Here is a 22,615-nt window from a genome sequence, read left to right as displayed (position 1 = left end):
TCAATTAGAACTCACAAATATCATAAATCCAGCACTCTAGAACGCTGCAGAGTCTCATAAGAGCACACTTGCCACGTAGTTCCCATTATCATTTACTGATTAAAAAATGACAGCCATGTTGTGAGTAAAAAACTATGCTCTAGCCATACCATTGAAAACTAAGACACTAGAAGTTAGTCATAATGCTAAAGGATTCCAACCATCAACAGGACAACTTCCACATAGAACGAGAGGGAAATTCTGAATTCATTCAAGCAAATACAGGCGCACTATATACCCAAGAATTCCTCCACAGATTTAACCTCATCCGTGTATTAAACTGGACATCTTTAATACACTTTCAACTGATAGATATGCTCAAGGAATACAAGATGTTTTAACTGAGTAAGATGCCATACCCTTGGCATAATGGAGAACTGTTTCAAGGACCTCTGATGTATCACTTCTGATGCCCTGATTCATGGAAGCCAACTCCCAAATTTCGCAGGACGGCTGAGCTATATGTAGGCTATCCTGTTTTAGATTTGAACCTATAATAACTAAAATAACCTACCCAACAGGAAAACAGCCCTCATCAGGTTAAAAATAGAAACACTGATACACCTACCCAACACAACCACAAACTAAAGTGCCGTTCAAAGAAAGGAAATTGAGAGAGAATGGGCCATTTCATTTATTTTTGAAGGGGCAAACAGAGTGTAACTCAAATAAACAGCAAGAAAGACTTATCCAACATTATTTTGTTTGAGGTTTGTTGCTTAGGGGTGTCACTAAAATATTGTTTTCTCTTCCTTTTGCTTCCTCCAGTTTTGTGTGCTTGGATTTAAGTTAAAGGGTTTAGAAGCTGGTTGTAGGTCTGATCTCATAATTGTATACATTGTGAAGAAATGTCTGGGAATAGTAAAATCACATTTGATATTCTGGAACTGACTAATGCTTTCATTAATTGTTGAAATAGCTGGATCATAAGAATCTTGGCCTATATGTACTAAGACATTTCCAAACAGACACATATTTTTCAGAACATTTTGATACATCACTTTTGTACAAGTCAGTATTGATAGCAGGCCACCTGCCAAACAGCCCAAGCTTGAAAAATCAGTGCAAGGTGGAGTGGCAGGTACCTGTGAAAGGAGTCCTGTCACCATGCACCATGGGATAGTGGTGAAAACGACACAAGACTGTCCTCATGTCAACAAACGTTATAGCTGCAATGTATCCCATTGCTCTGTGTGATACCTTCAGCTAATTCTGTTTTTTTTCTACCGAACTGTACTGTACTGCTTGGGTTTCTTATCCCATAGTTACAATGTTAACATAAACGTTCATGCCCAGAATATAATGTGAAGTCTCTTAAGAGGTAAGGTCTGACTTAAAGTGAGACATTTAACACTGTGATATTTGGCAGCTTTTAATGTTCACACATCAGCAACAGCATCTTAATGTAGCCAGGCAAAGATACAAAAAAACAGTGGTGAAAATGAATCACATTTCTGCTGTCTTAGAATGTAGGACTACAAATTAATACATTATAATTCAAAAGGTTAATGGTTTCACAAGGCAATATGCTGAAAGGCAATGTTGACCCCCTCTACAGTGTCATAGTATTCAGTAAAATGTATCCGACTGACCCACAACTGTGTCCAGGAATGTGTTTATTAAACCATTTGAATAGATCCCTATTACTCTTAAAATCCATTATTGCACTGCAAACCAGGTTATTGGTGAGAGTCAGTCCTGCTTTGAGCCAGCCACATGGAGGATGCTTTACCAATACCTGAACGCCAGTGAAGTAACTTCAAACAGTCCTGTCTTTCTTCTGGTTATTTCAGCACTTGACATGTTTTTTTTATGTTCATACCTATAATTAAGCATTGTCAAAGTTTTAATTATGCTAGAGTAAATAGAGTAATTTCAGTAATTCTACATTACTTTTTGACAAGAAATTACAGACAATAACTCGATTACTCTTGCTCACTTAACTAAGAGAAATTTGGGGGTAAAAATCATACCTTGGGAGCACATTTAGCAAGAACAAGTGGCTGCTTTCACTTCTTTTTTTGTGTTCTGTTAAATTTAGCGCTATTTCTTAGTGGACAATGCATTCTTGCGTCTATTTTGGATTCAAAGGTATATTTTGTGCTAAAAAAATACAGCTAAATACTGCAAGGAAGTTGGGGTACAATCCTATACCAAGAGCATATTTAATGAGCAGAAGCAGCTTCTCATGCTCGCTATTCATATTTTGTTGCACCTAGAGCTTTTTCTTAGTGCAAAATGTATCCTTTTGTCCATTTTGGATACAGGAGTAATTCTTTGTGCTAAGGAAAAGGGTAATCACAGAATTACTTGTCTTGCATAATGCCACATAATGTCACCGAAATCTTAGGTAACTCCATATAGTTATGCTACCCTGAATTACATAGAAAGAGAAAAGTGAAACAATACATCCCAGACTACATAGTGTTTTGGCGAAAGAATCATTACTGTGTCAAGATGTTACACATGATATGAACCCGAGACTAATATGACAGTGGTGAAATGCTTACGGGTTGGTATTTCTGAAATGGTAGAGTGATCAATACAAATGAGTAGGAGTGGACACATCTAAGAGAGAGAGTACAGGTATTGTGATGTAATACTCTTTTCCACTAGACAGTTATTAATTTCCCCTCTCAGCAAACAAAGGAACAAACACAACTATTCAGCAAAACCGCCAAGTGTGTAAAATCAAATGTGTAGCAGAACCCACAAATGTGCAATAAATGTGGAGCTACATCTAAAAAAAAAAGTACACATCTTCCGACAACTGTTCAATGTGTGCTGACAACTTTCCACTTCAACATGTTCCTGTCACTGTCACATGCTTGCTGCTTGACTACAATGTGTTTACTCTTAGAACATCTTCTTTTAAGGAGCACATTGAATTATCTCAAAGCACTCATAAAAAGGAATAACCAATTAAGGCATAAAAAGACACTGTTATTTGCCCAGGATCACACAATTTGTTTAAGTTGTGCAGCTGGGATTCAAACAGTCTTTCTAAAGAAAAGACTACAACTTGGATGCTCATATGCTTGGATGCATCTAGCAAGACTGTCTGTCATTTGCCCAGGCACCAGCCTACCAGGTAAATGAGAGCTTGCCCTTAAATGTATTCAAAAGTCATAGCCCAATATGCACAAAAAGCACAGTCATTTTGAAACAAAGCTTTTGAACACACTCACAAGTTATCTATAATGTGTAAAGTTTAAATAAAGATAAAGTCTTATGACATTGTGGACCCGATTCACAAAGGTAAACTTAGACCTTTGGTCTAAAGTTAGTTGTTGTTTCAAACAGCACCTTGAATTACCTCAATGACACTCATAATAAGGAGTGGAAAATTAGGCATGAGAAGAAAAAGTTTTTTGCCCAGGATCACACAATGTATTCAAGTGACACAGCTGGGATTCAAAACACAGGTTTTTTTGATGGAAAGGCTGCAACTTAGACAGTTACGTCCTTGGCTACATCTGCAAAGAGTGACTCTCACCTGCCCAGCCACAAGCCTGCCAGTCAACAACCAAATGAAAGCCTACTTTCAAATGCATTTAAACAGTTAGAGCCCAAAGCACACAGAAAGCACAGTGCTTTTTAATCAAAACATTTGAACATCCTCACCTTACAAGTTCCTAATTTATTTCTGAATTGGGAGAAATTAGCTTATCTATTCAGTAAACGTCATATCCGGTAACACCGACCTGCAGGGATATGTCATGTATGCCTCCTGTGTTCAGGAAGCCCTGCAAAGATGTCACAGCCTCCAGGCACCTGGCTGGAGTCTTCATACAACTCAACGTTGTTGTTGGCCCTAGCTCCTATGCTCCCATCCCCTCACCTATTCCAGATTGGAGTCAACGCACTAAACCATGTTCTTGCTATGGATGAATGTCCAAACTCAGACAAAAGAATACATGGAATGTTGTTTATTCTACTGCAGGCCTGCATAGTGTGATTACAGTCCTAGAGAAGCTAAGCTGCTTTCGAACTTCCAGCAGTGAGTGTGTTCATCATTAGCTTTCTCTCTCCATTGGGAGGGGGGAATTGACCCTATTACTTTATTTCCAAGTGAGCTGAATTCCTTGAGCCTGTGTTAGGTCGGCACCACTGCCCTTATTGCCCCTGTGTACACGTGCATATTAAAAATGTAGAAGTCAAGAATAAAGATCGGGGGCTGATATTTGTAAGTTAGCCCTGGTCTGCACGGAAGTTGTAGACATAAACGTATTGTCCTTATAGTGTGTAGTCGCATGTTTGATGTGATTCACCTAATAGTTCATACATCGATGAGTTATCTAACAGCCACAGGTAATTAATCATCGATTTCTGGTTGCAGTACTAAAACTGGCTTGAGATGAACAATCCATCACGCAGGGACACCTGAACTTGTGGGTAGACAGTCCAATCAGAACCCGGCCTCAAAACTGATCAAGAACATGAACTCTCTGAATTTTATGCAGGAGATTATTTGCCAGGCATATCTTATGGATCAGAAGTCATTTATCATTAGCACAAGTAGTTTCTGCACTGCTTATGTTTAAAAAGGTGTGGAAACAATGTATTCTGATCAATTTTTCCTTGTCCGTTTCTCTATAATGCTCGCTATCAATTGGGCATGTCCTACACTGCCAGAAAACCCACAGTGCTTGTTGCACTCTAAAAGAGTCACAATCAATCAGTCAGTACCATGGAAAAGTGTTCATTCACAACATTGAAAATGATTCACTGTCTGAGCAGCTACAGTCTTATTTTGACCATATTTTAATCGTCTTCTCCTCGCTAATCTCAGCTATCATTCACTCGTGCATAAATGCCAAAGACATTACATGTCTCATTCAGCTTACTTTACAACCTAAGAGATGGAGATTTCAGAAACATTTCTATACACGTTGGCCTGCAAAATTCTCTCTGCTCCAATGCTCAGTCATTGCTCACCATCACTCGTTCATCACTGATTTACACTTAGAAAGCAAAAGCCTCTGATGAAAGCCAATAACAAGTGTTATAACTGTGACATGGCTGAAATAAAAAGAAATTGCTGGTGCCTGCAATGCAAATGTTCTACCTCTTTTATGACTTCGGAAGGCTTGCCTCAAACATGCAACAATACCCAGCTACAAGTCAGTCAAGCGTTAAAAACCCTACATCATTGAACATATCAACGAGGCTCCAAACTGGAAAAAACAAGTGGGAAGTTCGGAAGGCTTGCCTCAAACATGCAACAACACCCAGCTCAGTCAAGCGTTAAAAAACCTACTTCATTGAACATATCAACGAGGCTCCAAACTGGAAAAAAACAAGTGAAAAGTTGTCAGCACACATTGAACAGTTGTCAGAGGATATGCACTGCATTTTTGTGCATTCTAAGCTTTTCATAGCAATACATATACCACTATAGCTTTCACAGAGGTTCATAATACATCATTGGACATCTCTACGAGGCTCCAAACTGGAAAAAACTATCTTTAACATTATTCATGAAATGTTCAATCTTTAGGTGCTCAAAAGTTCACCTACAACCCTTCAGGAACATTCAGAAAACGTGACCTGATGCACTTCTTCGAGGTGATAAGTCGATAAATATTCATTGACAATACAATGCAATTACGTTATCACCCACCTTCCCCTGTCAAATCAATCAACATTCTCAACATTCATTTTGGAGGAGGAGGTTGCATAGCTGCCCAAGAACACCAAAGCTTGATGTCTCCTGTGGAAACCAGCTGCAAAAATGTTCCTCCATCAAGACAGATGATATGAGCATTATGGTTGCTTCTCTTCTAAATGGTACAGCTTCTTGAGAAGACTAGAGCAGCCCAACATGTGTGATCCAACTACCATCAGACCTCAAGCCATCTACAAGAGATTCACTTCAGCTGGGGGGAGCAGAAAATGCTCTCACAAGCTGAAGTCAAAGGATATCTTTCCTCCACTGCCCCCCTTAAACCACCCCATGGCCAAGAAAAAAAACCCTCAAAATGTAGCACCTGTTGCAAGCCAGTCGTAAATGAGTGGCCCATTATTTCCTCCAGAAGGAAAAAACATGTTGAATTGGACTGCAAGTATTTTCAGGTCAACACGTTTTTGCCTTTTCGATGGTGAAAACTTGTAGTGTCACAATGACACTTGCTACAATTAGATCTGGCCCTGGTATCACCCCACTGAGATAACAGGTAACTCGGAATGAAGCCCCAATGATTTAAAGGTTTTGGTTATGCCATACCACTATGGCAGGAGCGGCTCCTCCATTATGGCAGAGGAGAGTCGCCCTAGCCGCCAGCAGTGGCAGCTGCAAAACCTTTAAAAGAAAAGGATAATACACTTTGTTTATTATCCTTTTCTTTTAAAGGTGCAGGGCCAAGGGCATGACGAGCAGCGAGGGGGAGTGCTCAGCATTCCCCTCTCCTCTGGAGAGAGCCTGCACAGGCTCCCAGTCTGCCTGGGAGCGCCCTGGTTGGGTGCTCCCAGCCAATCATGATGCTGCTTTGAGCAGGGTCAGGATTGGCCACAGGGCAGGCTGGGAGCCTGTGCCTGCAGCCTGGAGTGACGAGGGACAGAGGAGCGGCACGCAGTGGAGGTGGTAAGTGTTTCTGTTTTTATTTAATTTTTATTTACACCACCCGTGCGTGTCGCTTCTTTTCATTGTCACGAGACGCGACTGCACTATGGCCCAACCAGAAACCTAAAATCCTCCTTGGAGGCATGTCACTATGTCACCGTAGTCATTCGCCTATATTCCAAATTGAAACCTAAAATTGTCCTTGGATCATTTAGTCAAATAATGTTCTATAAAGAGTCTGAGTTCTGGTGGAAGGTTTGTTTTGTCTAAGGGCATTATTTTTGGAAGAGCCTTAGCTATCAACTCTGTAACAAACCCTTGTCAGCTTCAGTTTAATAAACTCCTGAAAAACAACCTTTTCGAACATGCTTTCAATTAAGTTTGTCATTGTAGTGGAAGAATTGTAAAAAATAAGATTTGTGTCCAACTTAAGCACCTGGCTGGAATCTTAATAATCATGTTTTCAGAACACACATTGTTAAGTGTTTTTTGTTACTCCTGCACTTTGAAGTGGTCCATGTGGCATTTTGTGTTTCAAAAAATTCTTAAACTAAAGAAATACATATCTGGCAATGACAGGCCATTTTCCGCCACAGTTTTCTCAGCAAAATTCCTCAAATCTCAAATTTTCTGCTACACACCCTCCACCTCGAATCGCAATCACTCACAGACCACGTGCAGAACATAATGATTCCGAATCTGAATATCGGATGACCTAAAAAAATTACAACTGAAGGTAATAACACACTATTCTCATATTCGTAGGCTTATTGGAAAATTTCAAACTTCGACATATTAAACTATGGGGTAATTTGCACCAAAGTGAAATACTTTTTGATTGCAGGACTACACTCGTTTGTACAGAACATACACAGCCTAAACAGCTCTCTGTCTCTTAGAGAGCTACCCAGTAACCTGGAAAGATCGCCAGTTCTCAACAGACTCCGCTCCACAATTCAGTTAATATATTGCCCCATTATTATTAGGAATGTGCGAAACTTGTGCAATTTGCTTTTACCTAATTACATACACAGTTCTTCGACATAGTTCCCTACCAGATGCTTTTAACTTGTGTTGATAAATTGGGTTTAATTGAGGTATGAATGAGATAGGTTTGTGGTGAGGTTGAAATTTTAAGAATATTTGGGGAGAAAGGTGGAACCACCCTTGAGAGAAAGTGTTATTTATATGTTACTTTGTATCAAGCTTCACAAGTGATGACAATAAATGTGGGTTAATGCATTACAAATTGTTAGAGAGAATACGCAGGATGAACAAAAAGTATTGTGAAAAAATGTATTAAGATTTCTGTGGATTTTTGACTCTGTAGGCTCAAAATGATTGTTGCAAATAAAGTTAATTTATTAGATGTATACTCATGTGAAGAGATAGGTTAAGCTGTCTTCTTCTTTTTTGGTTGGAACTGCACCTACTACCCCAACAGAAGTTATGCCCCAGTTTGGCCCTAATTATTATCCCCAATCAGGTAATTTGCATGTCATACTATATGTATGCTAATTATACTTGTAACATTAACTGGGAAACTACCCTTTGAGAATTATACATTCCATAGCTCCTTTTACTAAGTCCATGTTTGGATGAATAGAAAATACACAAAACACACTCAGTCCAGATAAAACAGACATTATCATATGGACAAATTAGGTTCTGCATCATTGCCTTGGCCATATTGATTGTGCCCTTGCCCGCTCACTTCCAAGCCAAAAAAAATGCTTGTGTTTTCATAGTTTCAAACGTTGCCATGGAGCTACACATCAATAAGTTGTCCAAGAACCCGTTTCAGTCACCACATACAGGGTTCCATACTACCATGTCTAATCTACCCAAAAAACTAACTGAAGGCTAAAGTCAAAGGCTGAAGCTTTAGCCCTCTCTGTAACGCTCTACTTCTTGGCCTACTGCTTCACAATTTTACAAATAATCTCTTTATACATCATCCCCAAATAGCACACCTAACCTTGCTCATACACTTTACAATCGCTACCAGTCACATAGCATTCGCCCAGGAGCCTCTCTGAATCACACACATAGGCCCTCATTCTGACCTTGGCGGTCTTTTCGCGAGACCGCCGAGTTACCGCCGCGGTGAAGACCGCCGACCGCGGCGGTATGCCGCTGTGCGCATTCCGACCGCTGGGAGCGTTCCGCCGGGAAACCGCCAGCAGCCACACTGGCGGTCGGCGGAAAAGTGGAGACTGGTCAACCTCCACCGCCACGCCAGCAGAACACCGCCCACAGAATTACGACCCACATATCTGTGTGGCGGTCTTCTGTTGGCGGTGTTCTGTTGGCGGTCACCTCCCCATGGCTCCCGTCGCCTCCCGGAGGACCAACGCACAAGGTAAGTTGACCGTCCGTGAGGGGAGGGGGAGGGGGAGAGGGGGTGTTGTGTGATGTGGGCGTGCATGGGGGTGTGCGTGTGAGTGTGTAGAGGGGGTGTGTGAGTGCGTGTATGCGGGCGGGGGGTGCTGCTGTGTCTATGGGTAATGTGTGCTGTTCGGCAGGTGCGCATGTCTGCATGTATGTGTGCGGGTATGTGTCCCCGTTGTGTATGTGTGTGTAGGGGGTGTGTATATGTGCATGTTGGGGGTGTGTGCATGTCGGGGTGCATGTATGTGCATGTCGGGGTGGGGGTGGGGAGGGGGTTCGTACCACCTCTGGGGGGTGGCAGGGGGGTGGAGGGTGTGGGGGGGGGACTCGGGTGGGTAGTGGGGGGTGGGGGAGACCCCTATCAGTGCCAGGGAAGGAATTCCCTGGCCCCGATAGTGCTTACCGCCATGGTTCGCATGGCGGTTCCCGACCGCAAGAAACCGCGGCGGTAGGCAGGGTCATGATACCGTTGGCGGTCTTGGGACGACCGCCGGGCCGGAGTGCGCAAACTCCAGCCCGGCGGTCATGACCGCCGTGGCGGTCGGAGTGGGGAAGTGGCGGTCGATCGCGGCGGTGACCGCCGCGGTCAGAATGCCATTTTTCTGACCGCCGGTCTGTTCGCGGTCCGACCGCCGCCTCTCCGCCGACCGCCAAGGTCAGAATGAGGGCCATAGTTTGCTAGAAGTACGGTAGGATGGCAAGTTGTTCAACAGCCAAACCCATACACATAATGATATCTAGTCAGGCACAGCTAAATCAAAGACACTCTCTAATTAAACATATCTAAGGCACACACTTCTTAGTCCTTGCGTCAGCCAGGAGAATATTAAGCACATCAATCCAACTGTCTCATTTGATCTTGGATGAAAATGGCATAGGTGCCTGAGTAAGATTGACTCCTAAAAAATGACTGCACACCTGAAAGTTTCCACTGTGCTGACAGAGGGAAACTTTCAGGAGCAAATACATTTCTGAAAAATAAAATCTTGAGTCTGACCTGGAAGTGACTGTAATTCAATGTTGGGCCTTTGTCCAAACCAAGGAAGTTTCGTAGTTCTGCTCTACTGTCAATTAAGGTGCAGCCACTATATCTAGATTTTTTGAGACCATGACTCTCTTGACAGATCTAAGATGCTTCACTAATTTGTTGTGTTTTTCCTAACATACAAATAATGTGACCATGTGTTCCAAAAATTAAGAAGGGTGATGCAAAAATGTGTTAAAACGCTATGTGACGAGTAGCCAAAAAATGTCTTCTTAAATTGAGTGATCTACCCAAAATTTAAGATTGAAGGATAAGCTGATCCTTTGGTTTTCTAATTGTTGGATCTATTCAGAACAATTTTAAGGTACTCCAAGAAAAAATTGAGCAGTCTTAGTGAAAACTAGACGTTTGATAGGAACTCAAAATGAATTGTATTTCATTGAGAGATGTTTTACGAATTCCTTGTACGAACTGAGAAATACATTTTATGAAGATACAACGGTATCAGTGGACTAATCCGTCACGTCCAGGCATGTGTGTTTCACCCAGGGAGGAAAAATCCCTGATTTTAGGGGGAAGTGTTAGACCGTGAGAACAATTCAGCAGTGTAATTTCTCCTCAAGAAGGATAGCAGGGTGAAGAAAAATCCTCTAGAAGATGTGCCTCCATATTTGGCATTTCTTCCAAAATCTGAGACTTTACTGCCTTATCAGCCCCTACTAAATGGTATCCAGGGTACCCAGGGCATAGATGGTAAAGGAGTCCCCAGGACAGTAGCACAAGTTTGTGCCACTGTAGGTGAACCACACAAATTGTTGATGGCAGGCATGCCACTGCTGACTGCCAGATCGCTGCACACAATTCAAGTTCGACTGTGCTTTCACCATGATGTCCCAGTCCCATGCACTGCCTTACATACATGTCAGACACCCCTAAGGTAGGCCTCTGCAGCCTAGGAGGAAGGGTTCATTATATTTAAGGTGCAGCCATATATGCACAAGCTTATATATCTCTATAGCATCCTTTCCATTAGGATGCACTATAAGTGCAGGCCGTACCATAGGATAACTAGGACTTAAGCCCGGGCAGACCCGGGCTGCTAACTTCATTATTGTATTGCCAAGATATGTTGAGTTTGGTGTAAAACAACTTGCTTTCTCTCGCCCAGTATAAATCTAATGTTGAGGGATAGCTGGCATGCATCCAGCTGACATACTAGAGATTTCTCACCTGTTTGCCACCCTTCTTTGTGCGGTGGCCAGTCAATCCATGCTTTTTTGTGCTCTTGCTGCCACCAAGACAGGTTTCTGACCTCCTGCCAGGCAGCGTGGGTGCTACCAGGAATCTCAAACAAAGGCTGAGGTAGGAAGGAGGTCACACCTCTTGCCTCTCAGCCAGGCTAGTGAAAAGAGTTATCAGGGCAGTAAGCTTCAAAGGCTTCACTGCCCCAGATAGCCAACTGTGCTGCCCCCAGCAGAGGAAACAGTCCTCCACTGTCGCAGGCACATTTGCTTGTGGACAGGTGGGAAATTAGGTATGCAGGACTGTGTACACCCCTAGGAGGCTTACCACACCAGTATGGTGAGAAGCCTGGTGTGTGTACTAAATTGTGATTTCAGCCATCTTAGGAGTGGAAGGATAGAAGTTTCTGGGTAGCTAAAGGTGACTTGTCCCAATGGATGTGGTCACCTCAGGGGCAGACGAGCTGTGGGAACTAGCTGCCCATTGGCCACTTGTCTCCACTCACCTAAATCCTCTAAATTCGGGATTTAAGGGACACCACTGATACCAGAACCTCAGTTCTGACCGACCAACTTTGAAGGACAAAGAGGAACTCTGCTTTGCCGACAACTGGATTCTGCCCACTGCACCAAGGCAAAAGAGTGAAACTCTGTTCCAATCCAACAGTCTGGGAACTGTGTGAATGAACCTCGTCTTGACTGAAAGTCATTACTCACAACCAGAGGGACCGTCGTGGAAGCCAGAAGCCCCCTTAGACTCCCTTGGACTGGTGGCACCCGTCCCCTACAAACTGCAGGTAAAAGCACTAGCAGGATCTGAAGTTTCACCAGCCATTGGGCCTGCCATAGGATCTTCAAAAGCCAGGTGGTCCAGTGTATTCCAATCCAACAGTCTGGGAACTGTGTGAATGAACCTCGTCTTGACTGAAAGTCATTACTCCCAACCAGAGGGACCATTGTGGAAGGCAGAAGCCCCCTTAGACTCCCTTGGACTGGTGGCACCAGTCCCCTACAAACTGCAGGTAAAAGCACTAGCAGGATCTGAAGTTTCACCAGCCATTGGGCCTGCCATAGGATCTTCAAAAGCCAGGTGGTCCAGTGTATTCTAGGATTTGTAGTTCCACCTGCCTCCTCATTTCAGGCTGCTACACCACTTCCTCAGAGCCAGGGAAGCTCCTAAAGGATTTCTGCACCTTTACCGCTCCAAAGGCTTGGTGGTTGCCAGTCTGATAACTAAGTCCCACACTCAACACTGCAGGTGCAAGGAACAACGTGAAGCCTGCATCCAAAATCTGCAATCCAGCCCCAGCTGAGATCATCCCCTTGTCAGCACCATGTAAATGGTAAAACTAGCACCAGTACGAGTCCCACTTAGCACCGTGGACAACCAGGACAACTCTGCACCCGCACCCCACAAATTAGGTAGAAGTGAACTGACTGGTCTGGCCTAGTCCCAGGACCCACACCACCTAAACTCTGTAAGGGTTCCCTGCAGCTCGACCTCCAAGTGCTCGTTTGTCACCAGTGGCTTCCTGCTATTGACTTCAACACAAGTCCCGTTCAGCACCAGGGAAAACCAGGACAATTCGGCACTCGGACGCCACAGGCCAGATTAAACTGAACTGGCTGTTGTGATCTGGTCTTAGGGACTGCACAAACCTAAATTTATAAGGGCTCCATCCAACTTGTTTTTCAATTATGCTTTTGCAACCAGTGATATTTCTCCCATATACTTCAAAGCAACTATTAAATGCCAATTCTCCGGTGATGTAATATTGCTTCTAAAATCTACAACTCCAGTTATACTTATTAAATTGTGCTCCTTTTGGTGTCTAAATTTAGATAAAAATAAGCTCTGTTTTTATGAATTGGTGTTGGATTTCTTTTGAAATGTGCCAATTGCTTCTTGTCCATGTTGTTGCTCTGAAATGCTAAACACATGTTCCTCTAAGTAAAGCCTGACTGCTCTTTGCCACACTAGCAGGACTGAGCTAAGGATTTACTATTGTGAATCCAAGGACCAGCTTTGGGGTACTGTGAGAGTATTACATGGTGAGGAATAACCCTCACACCACATAAGACTCCACTTTCCTACACCAACCGACTCAAAATCAGATCCAAAGTCTTTCATCGAGGAGGGAGCCCACCAGAGTAGTCGAAATAGCCTGTTGCTTCGCTCTTACTTTCAATAAGTTGTTCTACATGGCAGTATTCCGCATCACTGCCTTCCATAAACAGAAACACACAATTTCACAGAAGGGCAAGCAGGCTGGCAAAGTTTCCATATCAATAAGAAGAGTATTGATACACTTGGGAAGCTGCATAAAGAACCCTTGGTGTAGTAGCTAAACCATGTTGTTTTTTCAAGAGCAAATGTGACAGGGCGGAGTTACGTGTGTGAGCGAGTTATAGTGGAAAACGGTCCTTTTTCACATTATTTCTAAGAACTGCCGCACCTCTTAACAGAAATGTAATTAGCCCACACCTATACGTCTTTGGGAAGTGGAAGCCCCTTGGATCAGCCTGTCTAAACTACATTCTGTTTGCTCTTCACGCTGTGACAAACTGAAATTATTCTGCTCATTCGCAAAATCAATATTGGAACGTGTTTCCTCCCCAAAGGCTTATTATATGTTTTATGTGGAAAATGATAATGCCAACCAACTTGTTTAGCCTTAAACCTTAACGCCCTACGTAATATAATACCTACCCTTAAATATGCTTGAGACAATTTCAAAATGGATCTTTATTTACTTGGTAGCACTAAACTTCCATCTCCTGTGCCGCTATCTTTCCAGTCATGTGCCTGCAGCATCGCCGTAAGTAGGCAGAAGGCGGCAGGTAATTGCAACATACGTTTTGTTATTTTAAGTGGAAAGCGCACCCGTTTATTTGTGTAGTAATATGTGGCAATCACTTTACCATTTAGTGAAAATGCACATAGTTCCCTTTTAATCGTAGTGTACCGTTTTTAGAAGGAACATTGGCTGCTTTTTATGTTTTATGTGTATTGCACGCACTTTTCATGGGGAACGGAGAGTGCATATACTTTATTTTGTTTGGAAATGCACACATTTGGCTTTTTTAGGAAAATGTACATGTGCATATTCTTGGCAGGTCTGTAACCTCGCTGTGAGCCTGAAACATGTATTGTGTAACCCTTTAATAGTATAATGGGCGTATTCACACACTGCATTTTGTAGTACCGGGTGTAGTACTCTAATAGTACTACACCATGTAGTACAAAATGCTGCTCACAAACCTGTGTACGGAGTTTCTTCTCTCCTATCTTTTTTCTGTGTGGAGATCTCGACTTCATCTGCAGAGTCTCCACTCATGTAAGGGTTTTACTAATGAATGTAGGCGAGACAGGAGAGTGGCTGGAAAATGGGAAATACTTACAACTACAGAGGAGGGTATTAGGAGGTTTAGGGAGTGTCAGGGACTGGTTTAGAGTGGGACGTGAACCACTCGCAAAAGAGAAATCCCATTACTAGTCACAAACTGCAATTACAAAGATACTAGACCCCAAAATAAACACAAAACAGTAGTAAATTACTCAAGCTTAGAGCTGAAGTAAGTCTATAATGATAGATGGCCAATCACAAGTCGTGCAACACCCTGCCAAAGGAAATAATGGAGGCAAGGGCTTAAAATTAAACCTCAATGGAAATAATGTTAAATAAAATTATTTTAAATTGTTAAACATAAAGAAATATCACTGGCATAAAACATTTTAAAATTGTACATATCTATTTTAGATTTATAGAATATTGTAATATTTTTTTGTAATTTGTGTAACAATATTTATATAAAAAATGTGAGTACATAATTTGTATTTATTTTATACATCACTTTAACCTAATAGAAATAATTTTAATTTAATTTAATTTAATATACTTACATTAAACATTTAATTAAAACTAAAGTTAACAATGCTGTAGCTCCCTATTCATGTTTTCAACATTAACATGAATATATAAAAATATTTTACATTAATATTTGAAATAAATATATTTTTTACCATTTTGAGTCAGATACATTTTTAATTTTCACTACGCTTTACTGTAGGGAGACTCTACAGTTGGGGAGGAGCACTCTGATTGGTTAAGTATAAGGTAAAGTAAAAACATATATATTTGCATTGTACATTAATACTTCTTAAAAGTGATGCATAGAACTATGTGCAGTCAATTTAATTATATTTTAATTTTTAATAAGAATAATGATTCATTAACTTTTAAATAAAAAAACATCATTAAAATATTTTAGAATTAAATAATAAATATCTACTACTTTTAGATTGTTTTTAATGTAAAATTATATTTATTCATATTGTACCGATTTCAATAATGTAATTCGATGTAACTTTATTTCCTGTGGGGTTTCATTCTAAGAGCCTGATTTATGAAAGGTTTGCGCCACCTTTGCGCAAAAGCGGCGCAAACTTACAAAATACAATTATATTTTGTAAACTTGCTCTGTTTTTACGTCGAAAAATGGCGCTAAGGCGGCGCAAACTTTTCATAAATCAGGCCCCAAGTCTCTACCTCCATTATTTTAAAGGGGGGCATATTGCAGAAACAGTGGTGACTATGTGAGGGGCTGGACTTACTGCTGTTTCTTTTTTGCTAATAGTAAAGTTTACTTGCAGTGGCGGCAGCCACCGAACAGGGGTGGCAGTGCGGGACAGAGCGCAAAGGAACGGGGGGGTTAATAAAATAAATACATATAAATAAAACAAAAACACTTATCCACCACACTCTTCCTCCTCCCAGCTGCAATGGCTCCCATCAATCACACTGAAAGCAGCATCGTGATCGGTCTGAGTGGCTTGCTTCGCCGCTTAGACTGACAATGGAGCCTGTGCATGTTCTCTACCTGGCTGGCTATACAGCCGGGTAGAAAACATGCAAAGTGTGCATGTCTTTTTGGCTGGCAGAACACAGCCGGCCAAAAAGACATGCACACTTTGTGTGCACATAGCTCTCCTCGGGCCCCCTCCTTCCAGCCCAGCCTCACCCTACAAGGAAAAATAAAATGATAATAACGTAATGTACGTTTCTATTATTTTATTTTTCCTATTGGATAAACCAGTGGGGTGACGCTCCTCTGCCTTAGTGGAGGAGCCACCCTTGTATACTTGTATGTTTAGCTCCATCTGCTTATTCAGTTGGTGGGGAAGTGTAACTTCAAACATTTGAAACACGTAATACTCAGATTTTGTAATAGCCAAAAGTGGTAAAGTTATTCAGAAGTGCAATGGGCAAATTACATGTTTAAATTACCCACAAATGTAATTTACCTTTGTGAATAGACCTAAATATGTGTATTCTGCAATCATAATTGAGTCTGACATTGTGGATTTGATCCATTGTGCATCTAGTGCACTATCAGAATTTGGAAACATCCCAATCTCTTGAACTAAAGGAGACAATATTAAAGCATACTTGGAACTCCTGTTTAAAAAGTCTTCTTCATAAAGTTTAGAGGTATATTAGGTTAGGGGCCATTCACAAAGCACAACATCTGCCCACGCCGTGGCCTCTTAGCTATGGTAGCATTTTAGGAGGTGTTGTTTCACAGATCTTCTTTAAAGAGTTTTACTTTCCACTTCATTAAATGAGGCATTCGGTGAACTACTGGTATAGAAGACTGTGGTAACAATTTGTTATTAAACATCAAACAGGATCAAGAGTCCTAAAATGCTAAGAATATTCACAATTTTACTTACATTTTATTTTGCCTTTCAGCAGGAACGCCGGCACACCTGGCTGGGGATACACAGCAAGGGAGCAGGGCACAACAAGTTGTCTCTCCTAGGCAGGGTAGAAGTAAATGGGAAACTCGGGGTAGCATCAAGCATTTCCATACAGCAAAATGCACATCACGTCTTTACTTTGGGAATGCCAATAACAGAGTAAGTGGAAGGATATGCAGAGTCCCAGGAAAATTATATTTTGCTGTTTTAATGTTTCCATTTGACACAATAATTTTGGGGCAATTTCTTGCAATCTGGTGCCCTCTTGTGATCATTTGTAGAGATACTGTAAGGCACCGGCCTGCAATGATCTTCTGTATTACAGACCAGTGTAGTAGGTGAACACTCCTTTGAAATGGAAGAACTTGTTTTGTTCTCTGGAACCCATCTGAGCACAGATCCGTTGTAAATGCAGGAAAATGCAGGTCTGAGAGCAGAGTGGTCCCGGTATTTATCGGAGAGAATGGGCAGAGAATAAGGCACACTACTCTGTCCTGGGTTCATAATGAACACATGTGTTTATCCCAGGTTCAGAATTCAGAAGACAGTTGACAGTGCACGAAGGAATTGTATGTACCAGGTGATGGAAAGAAGCTGGATCACCTGTGACTCCCTGTCATAAGCTAAACTACAACAACATGTTGCAGGTTTGGTACTGCCCTACGGTAGCTGGAGTTAAGTAGGACTTGATAAGGGGGTAAATTATGCCAGACCTATGTATTTGCCAACATGCCATTACTTTATAAAGTTTGCACAAACATTCAAACTTAGCCAAGTTAGCTGAACGGTTGAAATTGTGCCAGTTTCATTACTTATATTCTGCACAAATAAGGGGGAACAATCCTAATAACTCTGGAGCACTTTTATGCAATGAAGAGGGGTATTGCTACGTGCTGAGGTGGCTAGATGTAAAGTTGTGAAACTTTTTTGAAGTGTCATCCATGAGTGACTGCACCGGAGGATGGATGTAAATATCAGTCTGGGGAAGTCCTGCTGATTTCTCAAGTTTCTTCTGAGGGTCCTTGAAATTCAAGGGGATTCTCAAACTGAATTTGTAATAGAGTTTGTAGAAAAGGCTTCAGAGAATTTACAGTGTTGTTCCCCTCTTGGTTCTCAAGAGCTCCAATATTCCTGATGTTACTGCTTCTACGATAAGCCTCAAATTTGATTACATTTTGTTGAAGATCAAGTACTTCCCAGAATGTCCTTTCCAGCTTATTTGGCCCTCTTGTTAGTTGAGTCTAAACTCACCTTAAAGAAAGCTAAATGTGGACGACGAGCTTGTACTTGTTGTTTTTGTCAGTGCTGCTTGCTCGACGATGGACACCATAACTTTATAGTTTTAAGTTCAGCCAGAATGTCATCAAGAGAAGCAGAGGACATCTCCGTATTCTGAGTGCGGGGCTCCACACCAGGACACATACCCAAGCATGCTTTAGAAAACAGGAGTTATTGGTGTGTTTTTCTGCTTGACATGCAGAGCGATAGAGCTCATAGGTACTACAGTTAAGTACAGCATATTGGTGTTGCTTCAAACATTCCTGAAGTATGTACATGGCCCATCATGGATATAGCATCAAGCACAACAAATATTCTCGGAAGAACGAACAGTCAGACAAATGTGATATTTTCAGGCTAGAACAAAGGGGTAGAGTTATTGTTAAGGCTGCCCAACCAATTCTCCTTTATCCTGCTTTAGTGACAAATAAGGTGAGATTTAGAGCTGGGAGAGGAAGCAGAAAAGGGAACATCTTTAGGAACATTCTGTTTCATTATGACCAGTAGATGATTCATTGACTATGTATGCCAAGAATATCCAGCGATGTGAAGTTGTTCAGCAAGTGCAAAGATGTCAGCCACAAGGACTTAATCAAACTTTACCAGGCACAATGAAGATGGCCGTCACTTTGGGAATCAATTAGGGTTATTGGGACTCACCAGTAGGTAACAGCCTCAAACGTGGGTACCTGAACTGCAACATTCTCCTAAACTCAAGTCTTGTTTGTTTTCATCACACTGGAGAGAAGAGTCCAGTTTCGCTGGGTTCACCAGCAGATGCTGCTGTTTCCTGGGGTATAAAAGAAGCAGCATGTGGGGCTTGCGTTCACGCCACTGCAGCACCAGCACATTCCACCCTCTCAGACATGGCAGCTGTTGCTTTCGACTCTGGTGGCTACTCTTGCTCCTCCACTGCCTCATTTTAATGCAAATGACTCAGAGCACTGGATAACAAAGTCCATTACTGTAATAGTTAAACCTATGTACGTCTGTTGAGCCATAAAACCTATGCTATTTGAGATGGCATTTTGGTGTGGAGTGGGCTGTGATGGTTTGTTCCTTTGCAAGTGTTTTTTTATCCACTCTGTTTTTATATTCCTGTACAAATCACGATTATACATAATTTATTTATCATTAACAACACACTGGTGATACTCCCTCTATGTAGTAGTCAGCTGTGCTATTACAGTGCTGAAGTAATATAACCCAGTTCACTGCACAACATCATTCACAGTACACTGTGTAACCATCTAGCCATCACTGTCATAAATACAGACACTTCTTCCACTAAGTTGCAGCACCACCAGGGTTTACTTCCTGTACTCGCATTTACACCAATCGGTATTGGCAGGAAAGATAAAGTGCAGTGAGAGATCCGTGATCATGCACACTTTGAGGTCACACTTCTTCTCTCAGACCTGAAATGAGGAAATTGTGATGCAGAAAGCACCGCAGGGCTGTGGTTGTGATTCCGGTTATATGTTAAGGATAGAAGTGTTGCCTGCAGCTGTAAAGGTTTCGTACAATGACTGGGTCCTGCTGGTGTATTGACAGATTAATTGGTACCAGCAAAGTAGCAGAACGGACATAACTCATACCTCTGGATCAGTGGGACAATCAGTGTTATAGAATTCAGTATCCTTCCAGCCATCTTGAATAGTAATTCTAGCCCAGAGTTGATGTGTATTTCATTCTTTTAGTCCTGCTAACACTAAGAAATAAAGCGTGAAGACATTTCACATGCTTCATGACTACTTTTAGAAACAACCCAAATTATTCACAAAAGGCTATTGTGTTCAAAGAGCATATGCGTGTGCTTGTTGCTGCTACATCAGAAAGACATTGCACATATGAATAGATGGGAAAACGTGTCAGTGCTCACCTGACAAACCATTTATTGATAGATAGCTTCTTTCAACAGATAATGATTTTCATGACTATTCATTTTAATCATTGTTAACTAGCTGCAGCATACTTATAAGGTCTCTAATGAACTGCCTTACAAGACATGCAGAAATTATTTTCTAATAGGGTGTCAAGTCTGTAATTTGACCATGATATCAACCCAGTACATAGGGCTATGACAGGGTATGTGCCTGATTTAGAGTTTGGCGGATGGGGTTACTCTGTCACAAATGTGACAGATATCCTGTCTGCTATTTTAGGAGTCCATTTTATCCGATGTACATCGTAATACGGCAGATGGAATATCGTCACGTTTGTGACCGAGTAATCCTTCTGCCAAACTCTAAATCAGGCCCTAAGGGCCTTAATTAGGTCTTGGTGGAGGGAATACTATGTCACACATATCCCTTCTGCTGTATTATGATCACCATATGAGATAATAGGATCCTAATACAGCAGACAGGATATCTGTCACGTTTGTGTTGGAGTATTTCCCTCTGCCAACACCTAAATCAGGCCATTTGTCTAATCTGGAGTTTTCTTCTCTACATTGACTCAAATGGTTAATGTCTACAACTGCTGGAGTACAAAAAGCATTGTCAAATCTGATGAGCAAATATTTTTTCTCTCAAAGCTCAGCAAAACGAGAAGCAATGTTCCTCTCCCACATCCCTGCCACTCTCATAAGTAAGGTGTGATGAGCAAACATCTTTGCTGCCAACTCTACTAGAAGTGTACATAGAGTTGAGGCTATTTTAACCATCTCAACTGCTGAAAAGTGGAAAAATTGTAAACTGTCAAACAGCCTTATAAATGCTGCTAGGAGCTGAAATAAAAGTGTTAATTATTTTTGAAGACAGGAATGTCCAAAAACAGTACGGAGAGAGATGTACTCTAATTAGGGATCAGTCGATTGAACAGTGAATCTTGGATAGCCTATTGAACTTTAAAGTGTGAGCGTCGAAAGTGCAGGAACTCCTAGAACCATTCTACTGTTGCTTGTGCCTCACTGATTCCAACTCACTTTAATTTATGCTGCATAGTAGTGGTCAGAGGGAGCTGTGAGTCACCCACTGCAAGAAGACTGTTGCACGGAACCAGCAAGACTGCAGGTCCTTTGGCATAATTAAATGTTGGCTCAAGGGCACTAGACACTAGCACTTGTAGGTACATAGAGGTATATTTAAGAGACCCTGGTGCCACTGGAGCGTAATTTTTCATGATGCTCTGTGGTGCTAAGCACTGCCCCATATTTACAGGGAGGTGTAATGCCACTTTCTTATGGCGTTACGCCTCCTTTTAAATATGGTCCCCTCCGACGCAGTTTTCTGCATCAGAGGGGCGTGCAATGGGTGTTGCTGTGGGTGTTCCACCGCAACACCCATTGCTTTTGAAGCTGCCTCAGATTTAAGAGTTGTCGTAAACCTGAGGCAGCGCCAAAAACTAATGCCACTCCAGGGGTGGCATTAGCATGGCAAAAAGTAGAGGAATGCTTTTATTCCTCCTCATTTTTTGCTTTATCTATGTGTGCAGCATTCTGCAGCACACAGAGAAGAAGCAAAATGCCATGGACGATTGTTTACGTGCAGGAAGGGACACCTTCCTGCACATAAACAATCATTCAAAATGACGCTTTGGTACTTTTATGCATGCTACATTTTGCAGCACACATAGAAGTGCCAAATCGCCATTATAGATTGTTTATGTGTGGCAAGGGACACCTTCCTGCACATAAGCAATCCATCCCCTCACACCAACATCCTTGCACTATGGTGCAAGGATGCCTGTGTTGGCGCTAGGCAGTTTAATTAATCACCAGCACAGGGTGAAACGCAGGGGTGAGCTGTATTCTTCTAACTACGGCACACCTTTGCATTTCTGAAGTAGGGCAGTGCGGAGCTGCTATTTTTGACACAGCACTGCGCTACGTCACTTTAACATAAATCTGGGCCATAGTCTCTAATCATCTATATTTGGATGTATATGTACACATTTTGAGAATTCATATACATTCCCAGTATTACGCCTAGAAAGTTGTGCCAGTTGCAGCTTTCCCTGCGTACTACTGGAAAAGCCATATGACAACTGCCTTTTCTTCAATGATGAGCAACAAAGAGAGTATAAGTCCTCATTGGTGAAATGGAACACACTGTGGAAATGTAGATTGGGTTAATTTTTCTGTGGAGGAAATGTCTTGCCCTACACTTCAATAACGTTTGTGGATATTCTTTGCCCCCTACTGCCCTTTCTGCACTTTGGAGTATATCTTCAACCATTTCCAGAGTTGGAAATCATCTGATAAGAGATTGTGAATGCAATCAAATCCACACGTTTTTAAGTGTTCATAAGCTCTGAAGGCAAAAAAGCCTTGATCCGTTCGTTCATCCTTCACCCCTTGTGGGGGGTTTACTTCTGCTTAATTGTAGCAGCTGTGGCATGCAGTTACACAGTAA

This window comes from Pleurodeles waltl, chromosome 7 (assembly GCF_031143425.1).
Source record: "Pleurodeles waltl isolate 20211129_DDA chromosome 7, aPleWal1.hap1.20221129, whole genome shotgun sequence".
Taxonomy (NCBI): Eukaryota; Metazoa; Chordata; class Amphibia; order Caudata; family Salamandridae; genus Pleurodeles; species Pleurodeles waltl.
This window is presented reverse-complemented; position numbering follows the sequence as displayed.